Genomic DNA, 12,545 nt, shown 5'->3' on the forward strand with positions numbered 1-12,545 from the left:
GAAAGCTATATTGATGGTATTTAAATCCACACAACTGGAGCAGATCATCCGAGAATTGAGTGTAGATAGAAAAATGTTTTGAGAGGGGAGGCCTGGGGCTTTCCAATTTTTAGAGCTCAGGTTGGTGAGAAAGAATTGACAAAAGAGACTAATAAGGAATGAATATTAAACTAGGAGACAACTAAGAAAAAATGTCCTGGAGGCCAAGTGAGGAAAAATTTTCAAGAAGGGAGACAGTTAAGTGTGCTACATGGTACTGATAGGTTGAGTGTAAGGAAGACTAAGAACTGACCAACAGATTTGGCAAAATGGAGCTCACTGGTGTCTAGGTGACCATGATAAGAATTGTAAGGGCAAAAGGCTGACAATGGCGAGTTCCACAAGGGCAAAGGTAGGGAGAGGAATGGGTTCAGGAGATAAAACTTATGAAGAATCAGGGGACTTGCATGTGAGAGAAGTTTTTAGTAATCAAGTGGTCTGTGGCGTGCCGAGATATTGCTTTTAAAGTAAAGAGCTAAGTATGGCATCTTGCAATCTGTTTCAATTAGAAGGAAGCACAATGTCTGGTAGGACTCTCTAGGTTTAGAGGTGGCATAGTCCTCATGTAGGAATTCTTTTCTAGCCTTATTACCAATGACATGAAAGATCACCAGCTTTGAATAGGGCCCAGATCAGGAAAGTTCTCTTTGTTAGATCCAGGGAAGAGTACGAGCAGACCTGTCATTTGAACCACAGGACACAGTCGCCTCTATCATTTTAGAGGCATCTATGATGGGAGAAGATGCCATATGGAGGTTATAGGAAGTCCCAGTAAAAAGAGTCACAATGTAAACACCTATAGTTCTGAAGCAAAGCCATGGGATCTACAGAAAAAAAAAAATTCCATTCAAAATGAGTCCTCAGTTCCTGCTGAGTTTTAAGATGGAGTACCTGACTATGGCATCTCAATGACTATGCTGCAAGAATGGTCCATCTTGAGCTGGATATTGTCAGGTATATCAAGGCACAAGTTAGGCTAGTCCAACAGCAACCCACTGTAAAATGAAAACGGTACTTGTAGGATCAGGCATGAGCAAGGCCCAAAGGCAAAGTACAAAGAGGTAGCCCAGATTCCCATGCCACCCACCATTGTCATACTGACATCTTTCCCTTGGCTGACATCTATGGCCATAATAGGGGGTGTGATAAGATCAAATGACAGGAGGAAAAGGAGTAAGCTCTTTTAAGGGTAGATTAGACGGGCATATGTCTACAAACTGGAAGTGAACATTTACTGTAGTCAAACTGTGCTCAGGGGAGGTCCAGAAAGACAAAAGTGAAGGAAAATCCTCTCAATAGACAGAATTTTGGATGGTGCACTTGATCATTTCCTTTGCAAGGAAAGAGAAGTGGCCTGAGGTTAGAATATATGAAACAAGGGCTACTTGAGGATAGCTTGTCAGGAAGGAAAAAGATGTGAAGATGAGGGACAAGGAGGTCTGGGGAAGAGGCATGTCGATGGGCCTATGGACTGGATTGGAAGTATTTTGTATCACATATTCAAGCCCTCCAGAAAATACCCACACTGGAAAAAATTAAATAATCAGTGTGACAAAATAATTCACACAGTTCATATCAACCAGCCTGTATTATCAGCCTCTCCAGTGTTGGCATAGTGGGCACAGGAAAGGTGTGGTCATTGTGGTAGTAATGGAGGCTCTGAATGGGCCTTACAGTGTGGGTTCCCTCTTACCAAGGATGACCTAGCTGCAACTGCTGCCAAATGTCCAATTTGCCAGCAACAGAAACCAATGCTAAGCTTCCAATATGGCCCCATCCTTTTAGGAGATATACTAGACATGAGGTTAAGTTGATTTCTCTTACCCTTTTCTGTCCGTAGGGCTGCAGCCAGCACTACTTTCCAGGTTTAGAGAGGGTTTGATCCTCTTAAGTAAAATTCTATATATAATCACATCCAATGAAGAACATTCTTTACTGGAAATTAGGTGAGGTGGATCCACTGGTCCTATGTCATACTGTACCTCCCAGAAGCTGTCAGCCTGACAGAATGATGGAAAAGCCTCTGTAGGCATAGCCAAGGTACCAGTGTAGAGATTATATCCTGCAAGGATGACACGTGTAATATACACACTCAGTCAACAACTCTTATATGGTTCTGTGTCCCTAGTAGGTAGAACACCTGTGTCTTGGTCTGGAGCCAAAGGGAGAAAGTAGTAGCTCTGCTAACTATCACTCCCAGTGATTCCCTGGGTGACTGTGTGCTTCTCCCTCCTGCAAGTCTAGACTCTGCAGGTCTAGATGTGCTGGTTCCACCAGGGAACATAGCAAGTCTCTCATTAAACACTCAGCTGGGGCTGCAGCATTGTCACTTTGGCCTCCTTGTGCAGAGACTAGCAAGAAGGAAGAAATGGAGATCCCATTCTCATAGGTAGAATTAACCCTGTCCCTTGGGAGGAGGTAGCATTCCTTTTGTGTAATGGAGGCAGGGAAGAAAATGCTTAACATTTAAGAGATCCACTAGAACTCCTTTGCCTACCTGTGACAGAAAATGGACAAATGCAGCAGCCATGGAACCTCAAGAAGAGGACCTGGGTTACCCCACCAGGTAAGCCACCTAACCCAGCAGAGATCCTAGGCAAGGACCCAGAATGGGTAGTAAAGGAGAGAAAAGAGGAGTACCAGTGGTGGCCTCAAGACCAATTGTAGCAGTGAGGACTATAGTTTATCCTACAAATTTTCCTTTTGCAAATCTCCTCAGAAAAAGAGACCAGCTTGAAATCTGGAACTGTTCTTGGATGAGGTGAATTTATATAAAGCTAGTGGATTCAAGCTACTCAAGGATGTTTTGGAGTGCTGCTCAGATTCCCACCTGCACCCCCACCTCAGAATTAAGACTGCCACCTGAGCTGCCTGGATGGTTGCCTGATGACAGCTCACAGCTGAATTCCTTCCTCCAAAGTGCCCTCAGCTGAAAGGAGCTGCCTGGCCCAAGGTTCTGTACCGCCCCCAACACACACATTAGTCAGCTCTCATCTGATTGTTGCCAGGTGGACTGGGGAGACCTCCAGGTCCTGAGGCCTCCACCCAGCCCATCCCAGAAGTCTCTAGAGGGTCTTAGTCTCGAGGCAAGAAAAGAATTCCAGGAGGGACCAGACAATGTTTGAGAGGCGCAAGTGCAGAGTTTAGTAAAGTGAGAGAAAGTCCACTCTGGAGATGGAGATGTAACAGAGGGTCAGCTCCAGGGAGAGCTGCACCTGCTATGTGAGAAAGTAAATATTTCAAGGTGTTTTCTTGGTCACTTCATTTTTCATCATAAAATAAATTACACTATTATTTTTAAAGAAGTGGATTTCAAAGACAAAAGAAAAATAGACGCATAACTGGCTAAACTAATTCCCAAACAATGCAAACACTTTCATAGCTAAATTAATTCCCAAACAATGCAAACACTTTCATAGCAAAGCATAGATTTTTACTTTTGGTCTTCGTTTCCCTCCTGATGCCCCAAGGAACCTCTGATTCCCACCAGCCAATTTCCTTCCTCCCATTCCTTATGAGACTTAGTTCTGCTTTTTTGTGTGTGTTGTTTTCTAATTTAGATTTTACCCCAAAATGCTAGCTATATAAAAGGTATTAGCACGAAGAAACAAGGAGAAAAGAACAAAAACAAAAAAGCCCAAAACTTTTGTTTATTTCTAAATACCCTATAGGAAGTTGTAAAAAGATTCATGCATAACAATAGAATGTAAATGTAGGTAATGATTTGGATCTTCTCCAATTGCAGCCTCAGCCTTGAAAACAACAGATTTCTTTAGAAATTCATTGTAGCTCAAACATAAAATTCTTGTTACACCATGGCTAATTGACATTGCACAAGCATATGTAATGAGTTTTTCAATAAAGAAATAAATATCTTTTGTGTAGAGGGAGGAAAAAAAAAGGCCAACATGGGAGAATATTTCAGTAAATGAGTCAAGATAGGGATTCGGATGTTTTACATCTTTTCATTTATATTTGCATTTATATCACTGATCCATAAAATTTCCAAATGAAAAGTGGCAGCACTCTGTGACAGAGGCATAGTAGAGTAATTATGGGGGAAAAGACCCAAAAAACCCTGAGGTCCCCATGTTTAATTAGTGCAAAAACATTAGCCTTGCAAATTTTTATAGTTTCTTCTTGTGTTTGACCCAGGGATATGGGAAAAATAATAACTAACATATCATGTAGATATGGGAGGAGTTCAAAACCACGGCTTTCTTCAGCCCATGTAACTCACTCAGCTTAGCTATTTTTAAACCATTTCTTGAAAATCTGCTAGTTTTTGGAAAGGATTTGAGATTGCTTTAAAAAAACTAAAGCAAGAAAAATAGGATGGCAGGTAAGAGAGTAAATGAATATAATAGCGCACAAAAAGAGACTGGAAAGGCTAACCGGAAGCTAAGAGTTAGATTAGCATAAAACAACCTCCTTATGTGGAGTAGTACATTTAATAGAGGACTGCTAATTCAGCCTAGCCTTTCTAAGCAGCCAGCAAAAAAGTGAATGATGATAGGGATTTGATTAACAACCTCTACAATGTAGAGAAAATTCAGTGGATTAAAATTAGTACAATGTTCTTAGTTGCTGAGACCTGAAAGATGTTTCTCCTGAGTCTTACCAAAGATGCCACTATATTGTAATTAAAATCCTCAATTACATTTTATATTCAAATTATTAGGAAAGAAAAGTTTTCCAGGGAAAACTTTTGCATCTCTGGCAATTTGTGGTTTTCATAATTTCCCTCAATTTAAGCCAAGGATACAATACTGAAGAGCAAAGTCAGCAAATAAAATTTAAATAAAGTTTAGCCCAGATATTGTTAAAGAAAAAATTCTAGCATTTGTTAAAATGGTAAGGGAAACTTTATTCCAAACTATTGCAAAGGGGTATGGCATAGGGAGAGAGATCAGGTATAAGTCCAAATACAACAAAGACAACTGGGGATTTATAGGCATGGAGCAGGGTGCGGAGGTCAGTGGATAGAAATTACTAAGAGGAGACACCAAGGGTAGGAAGATTCTTGCTAAATTGGCCTTACAGAATTCTTGCTAAAGATAGGTCAGGGACATATACTACAGAAATAGGGGATGAGGGACTTGATCAGATATCAAGTGTGATTAAATACCAAGGGAGGAGATTCTAGATAAGCTAACTTAGCAGGATTCTTGCTATCTGAGCAAAGCAGGTCTAGGAAAGACAGGATGGACAAGGAAGGCCAAGATTGAGACCTAGTCAAGAAGAGGACACAGGGGAGACTAGAGTTTGGTCAAGGAGAGTCTTAGTCAATATCTACCGTGCACTAACATTGAGAACTACCAGTATCTGTTTTCAAAAATAAGTTTGGTGAATTTTTATTTGTTAGGTTAGGATATCAGCATCTAAAAAAATAGTGTGCAATGAAGGAAATATCCCAGTCTAATACCTTAAGCAGAGAATAATTTTATAGGGCAGGACCGCAGTGGTTTAGGATTGTCCAGTGCCACCTCCAACTGGGTGGGTACATCTGCCAAATTCTGGAGGTACCACAGTCCATTTTGTACAAAGCTAATGGCACATTCTTCTGATGACCATTTTTCAGAAAATACAAATGCAAATATTTATTTATCTCTAATATTTTACTCCACTATTCCTTTAACTGCCGTGTTGATCTCTCAACCAGTTTTGAACATAAGAGGAGGAGAAGATGAGAGTTTTATTGACCCCTTAAATGCAGCAAATGGAAGGACATATGCTAGGTTATCCAAAACCATATTGCCTTGAAAATACAACGTCAGATATGGCAAGGGAGTAAATTTAAAAGTTTTCTCATTTGATATGTTAAGTAACATTTTAATTTTAAGTAATATATATGTGTATCAATTATCTAGAATATACATAAGAATTAAAAGAAACTGAAGAGAAGGCATATGTCCAAGTAAACAACTCTGAATAGTTTGGATTTATAAACTAACAACATAGGGAAAAGAACACCTGTTCCTTAAACATAACTTTCTCTGCACAGATTATGTGTCTAGGTAGAATAAGAGCTCAGAAAGAACATCATAAAGTAGCAAATCCTCTGATCCAAGTTTGACTTGTAATAAAACTTGTTAAACACCAAACAGTTTCCTCAAACTTACTCCTCAGCCAATCCTTCACTTTTGTTCCCCTTACTCCATGGGAAAACCACCTGTTAATTTCCTTAAATAACATTCATACTGCTAAATCTAATGCGCACTTCTCAGACGTTATTTTACTTCACTGCTCAGCAATGGGCAATGCTGTGGACTACTTTGTCCTTCCAGAAACAACCTTTCTGGCAACTACCATGACATCATACCCCCCGTTGTGTCCCCCTTCCCTTCCTGGCTACTTCTTTCTGTGCCTTGTAGATTTCTCCTACTTACCAAGTTTTCTGTACCTTTATAAACCTTATAAAGAATTTCCAGGAAATTTTTATTTAAGATGAATACAGAAGTGCATAATATAGTTACCTTCATGATGTCTTTTTGATAATTGGGTCATATATTCAATTAATAGTATACCTCAATTTAATAAACCATGTTCCTGTATGAAAAGCTGATCCACCACTGGAAGATGTTTTCAAGACTATGATAGGAAGAGTGGTAACTATCTCTATTACTACACACAGAATTGTAAATACAATTTTTTACATTTTTTGCTCATTTTCATTATCAGTTCTTTCACTTCTTTGAATCATTTTGTTTGTCTAGGATCCCGAGTTTTTTCTTTTCTTTCTTTCTTTTTTTTTTTTTTTGTTTTTACCAAATGTCCCCTCATCTCATCGCCCTGCTTATTCTCATTTTCCCTAAGTGATATGGTCCTCTTAAAAGCCACTTGAAATTCACTTATCCTTCAAAAAAAAAAAAAAACATTATGGTTACAAGATGTACTGTGAAGGTTAATTTCAGCAGGTCTGAAATTATTTGGAGCTGGTTTGTTGAAGTCAGATAAATCAACCTGACTGGTGGTAAAGGGAAATGTACTGATTAATAGTGCTGCTTAGTACCCCGGGCCTGAAGCAAGTTATTATACTCCAGCCCCAGTGGCTTTCTTGTCCCTTAAACTCACCAAATTCAACTCATCACTCCAGGCCTTGCCATTTCTGAGGCCTTTCCAGAAGTCTACTGAATTCATTACACACACTGCATCACTGTCTATACCATTGTCCTATTTCATTTCATAGCAACTAGTATCTGAAATTATTTGCGTGTGTGCTCATTTTCTATATTCCACAGTGGAAATACAAACCCCCCCCATTGCCAAATCTTAAATACACAGAAGCTTCCCCTTCTCTGCTTTAGTTACTCAGTCTCAGGTGTGTCTGTACAGGGCGAGTGGTGACAGGCCAGAGCGGCTCTACCATTGCTGAGCTCTGTGGGTGGCAGACTGGGGCGGGGAGAAGGGGCACAGAGCTCAGTAACATTCTTTTCTAAGTACTCCAGCAGCAAAACCACAAGAAGGATAGAATTAAAAAAAAGAAAGATACGAAATGAGAGGGAAGGGTGCCTGGGTGGCTCAGTTGATTGGGCAACTGCCTTCGGCTCAGGTCATGATCCTGGAGTCCCGGAATCGAGTCCCACATCAGGCTCCCTGCACAGCGGGGAGTCTGCTTCTCTCTCTGACCCTCCCCCATCTCATGCTCTCTCTCTCTCTCATTCTCTCTCTCAAATAAATAAATAAAATCTTTAAAAAAAAGAAAGAAATGAGAGGGGAAAAAAAAAAAGGAGTGAAAACAAGAAAGGTATTGCAGAAGGGAAGATCCTCCCATTGGACTGAACTAGTGGCTCATAGTCCTGTAATCTTGGGGCACCATGTGCTGCCAGGAGTCAAGAAAGTGTTTGTACCCCATACCTAAGCAGTGAGACTTCCTTTACACACTAAGAGACAGTGGGCAGCTTGGCCTGGGGCAATCTTTCCCTTCCCCACAGCCAGCAAGAATTAATGGGAGTCCCCAGTGCCATGAGATAAACGAAGTCAACCAAAATAAAACTGTTGTCTTTGTCACTGAAACCACAGCCTGAAAAAGCAGACCAGGACCTCCATGCTAAACCTAAGGAGAGTGATTGACCTGCAACAAGAAAATGTCTAGATAGGATCCAGAGTCTCCTAACATAACAGTCAAAATGCCCAGGATGTGATTAAAATCATTCATCATACCAAGAACAAGGAAAATCACAACTTGAATTAGAAAAGAAAATCAACTGACACAAACACAGAGATAAATCAGATGTTGGAATTACTTGACAAGGGTTTTAAAGCAACCATCATAAACATGCTTTAAGAGTTCATTATAATATTATCTTGAAGTGAGTGAAAAATAGGAAATCTCAGCAAGCAGTGGAGATATTATAGATCAATGGAACAGAATAGAGAACCCAGAAGTAGACCTACATTAGGTTAGAAGGTGGACGAGGGTCAGTAAAGTATCCCCCAGACTGAGAAGGCACTTTGGAGACCAGACAATGAAGAAAAGCATACCATAGTTTTTACAGAGTTTCACTCATGGTAACTTACTGGCAGGGGAGAGTGGGTAGGTGAACAGGCAATCCAGATGCCATGAAGCTATTTTCTGCCACAATTCTCCATGGAGTCAATACCCTAACCTGCAGCTTTTAGAGAGTGAGGGGGCATTGGGGTGAGGGCAAAGGATAGTTATCTAAACTTGTGCCATCTGTGTGCCAGAGAATCTCTACTACTTAATTAAAGTGGGACCTTCTGGGCACAGGTCCTCTCCACTAGTTACCTAAAGGGGAGCCTTTTTTTTCTCTCCAAGTTTTTGTTTAAATTCTAGTTAGTTAACATACAGTGTAATATTAGTTTCAGGTGTAGAATTTAGTGATTCATCGCTTACATACAACACCCAGTGCTCATCACAACAAGTGCCTTCCTTAGTCCCCATCATCCATTTAACCCACCTCCCCTCCGGTAAACATCACTTTGTTCTCTATAGTTAGAGTCTGTTTCTTGGTTTTCCTCTCTTCTCCCACCCCACGTTCATTTGTTTTGTTTCTTAAATTCCACATCTGAGCAAAATCATATGGCATTTGTCTTTCTCTCACTGACCTATTTCACTTAGCATAATACTTTTTAGCTCCATCCACATCATTGCAAATGGCAAAATTTCATTCTTTTTTATGGCTGAGTAATATCCCATTGTGTGTGTGTGTGTGTGTGTGTGTGTGTGTATCGCATCTTCTTTATTCATCAGTCGATGGACATTTGGGGTCTTTCCATAATTTGGCTATTGTTGATAATGCTGCTGTAAACATCAGGGAGCATGTATCCCATCAAATAAGTATTTTTGTATCCTTTGGGTAAATACCTACTAGTGCAAATTGCTGGATCATAGGGTAGTTTAATGTGGAGACTTCTGTGCTTTGCTTTAGGGACAATCAGAATAAGCCTTCCTGCTCTCAGGTTAGGACATACATTACCCTCCACTGGAATATGTAGCCCTGAGGGATGTCATTGCATGGGTCTGAAAAGACAGAGGACCAAAGATGGAGTCAGTGTTGTCAGCACTCCTATGTATACATAATTGATTTTTTGCAAAGGTGCAAAATAAACTCAATGGAGAAATGATAGCCTTTTCAACAAATAGTACTGGAACAATTAAACATCCTTAGAAAAAAAATTCCTTGACTTAAACACCTTATACAAAAATTAATTCAAGGGTGCCTGGGTGGCTCAGTCATTAAGCATCTGCCTTCAGCTCAGGTCATGATCCCAGAGTCTGGGGATGGAGGACCGCACTGGATTCCCTGCTCAGCGGGAAGCCTGCTTCTCCCTCTCCCACTCCCCCTGATTTTGTTCCCTTTCTTGCTGTCTCTCTCTCTGTGTCAATTAAATAAATAAAATCTTTAAAAAAATTAATTCAAAGTTGATCATGGGCTAAAATGTAAAACATAAACTATAAAACTTTTAGGAGAGCAAAAGAAGAGAAACTAATCTGGATCTAGGGTTGGACAAAGAGTTCTTAGACTTGACACCAAAAGCAGAATCCATAAAAGAAAAACTGAGAAATTGAATCCTATCAAAATTAAAACTTTTGCTTTCTGTAAGGCCAGGTGAAGAGAATGAAATTATAAGCTATAGGTGGGGAGAAGATATTTTCAAAATATATATCTGACAACAGACTAGTATCTAGAATATGAAAAGAATTCTTAAGATTCAAATTTAAAAATTACAGTTAGAAAATGTGCAAAGAACATGAACAAACATTTCCCTGAAAAAGATACACAACTAACAAATACTCCAGACTGAATATTTGTGTCCCCTCAAAATTCCTATGTTGAACCTGTTCCTCCAATATGATGGTATTTGGAGGTAGGGTCTTTGGGAAATTATTAAGTCATAAGGATGAAGCCCTCATGACTGGGATTAGTGCCCTTTTAAAAGAGCCCTCAGAGAGTTCCCTAGCCCCTTACACTATGTGAGGAGAGGACTATGAACATGAAGTGGGCTCTCACCAGACACTGAATCTGCTGACACCTTGATCTTAGACTTCCCAGCCTCCAGAACTGTGAGAAATAAATATTTGTTGTTTAAGCTACCAGTGTATGGTATTTTTGTAATAACAGTATGAATGGATTAAGACAACAAATAAGACTATGGGAAGATATTTTCCTCCACTAGCCATCAGAATGCAAGTTAAAACCACAATGACATTATCACTATACATCTATAAGACTGGCCAAAATTTAAAAAATAACAACAATGCTGATGAGAATACAAAGAAACTGGATCACTCATACATTGCTGATGGGAATGTAAAGTGGTATATCCACTCTGAAAAACAATTTGGCAGTTTCTTATAAAACTCAATATGCAATCATCATATGACACAGTAATTATATGCTTGAGTATTTGTTCCAGATAAATGAAAACTTGCTTTATAAAAAATCTTGTGTGCAAATATTCATAGCAGCTTTATTCATGATAGCTAAAAACTGGAAACAGGTCAGCTGTTTGTCAATGAGTGAATGGTTAAACATATTGTGGTATATCCACACAGCTCATCAATAAGAATGAATGAACACTTGACAGACACAACTTGGATAAATCTCTAGGGGATTGTGCCAAGCACAAAAAAATTAATCATGAAAGGTTGCATACTGTACAATTCCACTTATATAAGATTTTTAAAATGACAACATTTTAGACATAAAGAAAAGATTACTGGTTAGGGGTTAGGGATGTTTATAAAAGGATAACATGAGGGTTCCTTTTGGTGAAGGTATTCTTATCTTGGCTCTTGTGGTAGATGCATGAACCTACACCTTATAAAAACTGTAGAACTGGGTGTCCTTGCGGTATCAGGCAGGAGACCACCGGGACAGACACAATGACTGAGACTGATGTAAATCCAAAGGCCTACCCCCTAACAGACGCCCACCTCGCCAAGAAACCACTGGACCTTGTTCAGCAGTCATGTAACTACAAGCAGCTTCGGAAAGGAGCCAATGAAGCCACCAAAACCCTCAACAGAGGCATCTCTGAGTTCATCATGATGGCTGCAGATGCTGAGCCCCTGGAAATCATCCTGCACCTTCCATTGCTATGTGAGGATAAGAATGTGCCCTATGTGTTTGTGCGTTCCAAGCAGGCCCTTGGGTGGGCCTGCGGGGTTTCCAGGCCTGTCATCGCCTGTTCTGTCACCATCAAAGAAGGCTCACAGCTGAAGCAGCAGATCCAGTCTATTCAGCAGTCCATTGAAAGGCTCTTAGTCTAAACCAGTGGCCTCTGCCCCCCGCCCCGAATCCTCCCCCTGGGGTTATGTATCATATGGTCTGTGTCCGCATGTAGTTTCTCCAGCTACCTTCTCATTAGATTCTAGTACTAAATCTGGGTTTTGCATTTTTGTATTATTTTTGTTTTGTTGTATAGGTTGTTAGCCACATATTAACCCCCCACCCCAATCTCACATTCTACTCTCTCTGCCGTCCTATCCTCTTCTGAAAAATGAACTAATGCTGAAAACAGGCAGAAACAGAGTGGTAACACCATTCAAAGGCAGGGAAGAGCCAGGATAGAGATCTGGTTCCAACATTCAGGCGCTAACTTCCTGTTGTGTGTAGGACCTGATGGATGTAAACACCATTCACTTTGTATCACTTGTGCCCGAAGTACAGAATCATTCCATGTGTTTGTCCTCTAGGGGGTTATGTACCATTTGGGGAGAAAGCATGTATTCTGTGAGGTTGTTAGGTGTATGTCCAAGTGTCATTTGCCAATACACTCCTGCTGTCTGCTTTGGTCATGTGATGTTATTCCCCCTCCCCCCCCCAACTCCCAACCATGCCCCTGAGGGTGGCGGGGTGGCAGCATACCAAAGAGATGTGCTGCAGAATTCCAGAGGCTGCCTGGGCCAGTTAGACATGAGGCAGCTGACCTAGGTCTTGAAGGAGTCCACATTAGCTAGAAAAAAAGAGGGTCAGCTGATGCTGGAATGAAGAAGTCTGGGCAAGTCACGGAGACCTGACTGGAAGCTACAGCAGAGA

General features: G+C 40.5%; 1 pseudogene; it reads left to right on the plus strand.

The window, feature by feature from the left end:
• The first annotated feature begins 11,389 nt into the window (after positions 1-11,389).
• LOC114219546 (NHP2-like protein 1 pseudogene) lies at positions 11,390-11,894 on the plus strand (annotated as a pseudogene).
• The last annotated feature ends 651 nt before the right edge of the window (positions 11,895-12,545 follow it).

The sequence above is a fragment of the Eumetopias jubatus genome, unplaced genomic scaffold, assembly GCF_037043125.1.
Source record: "Eumetopias jubatus isolate StellerSeaLion01/CBP00866 unplaced genomic scaffold, mEumJub1_p1.0 scaffold_6, whole genome shotgun sequence".
In the NCBI taxonomy this organism is placed as follows: Eukaryota; Metazoa; Chordata; class Mammalia; order Carnivora; family Otariidae; genus Eumetopias; species Eumetopias jubatus.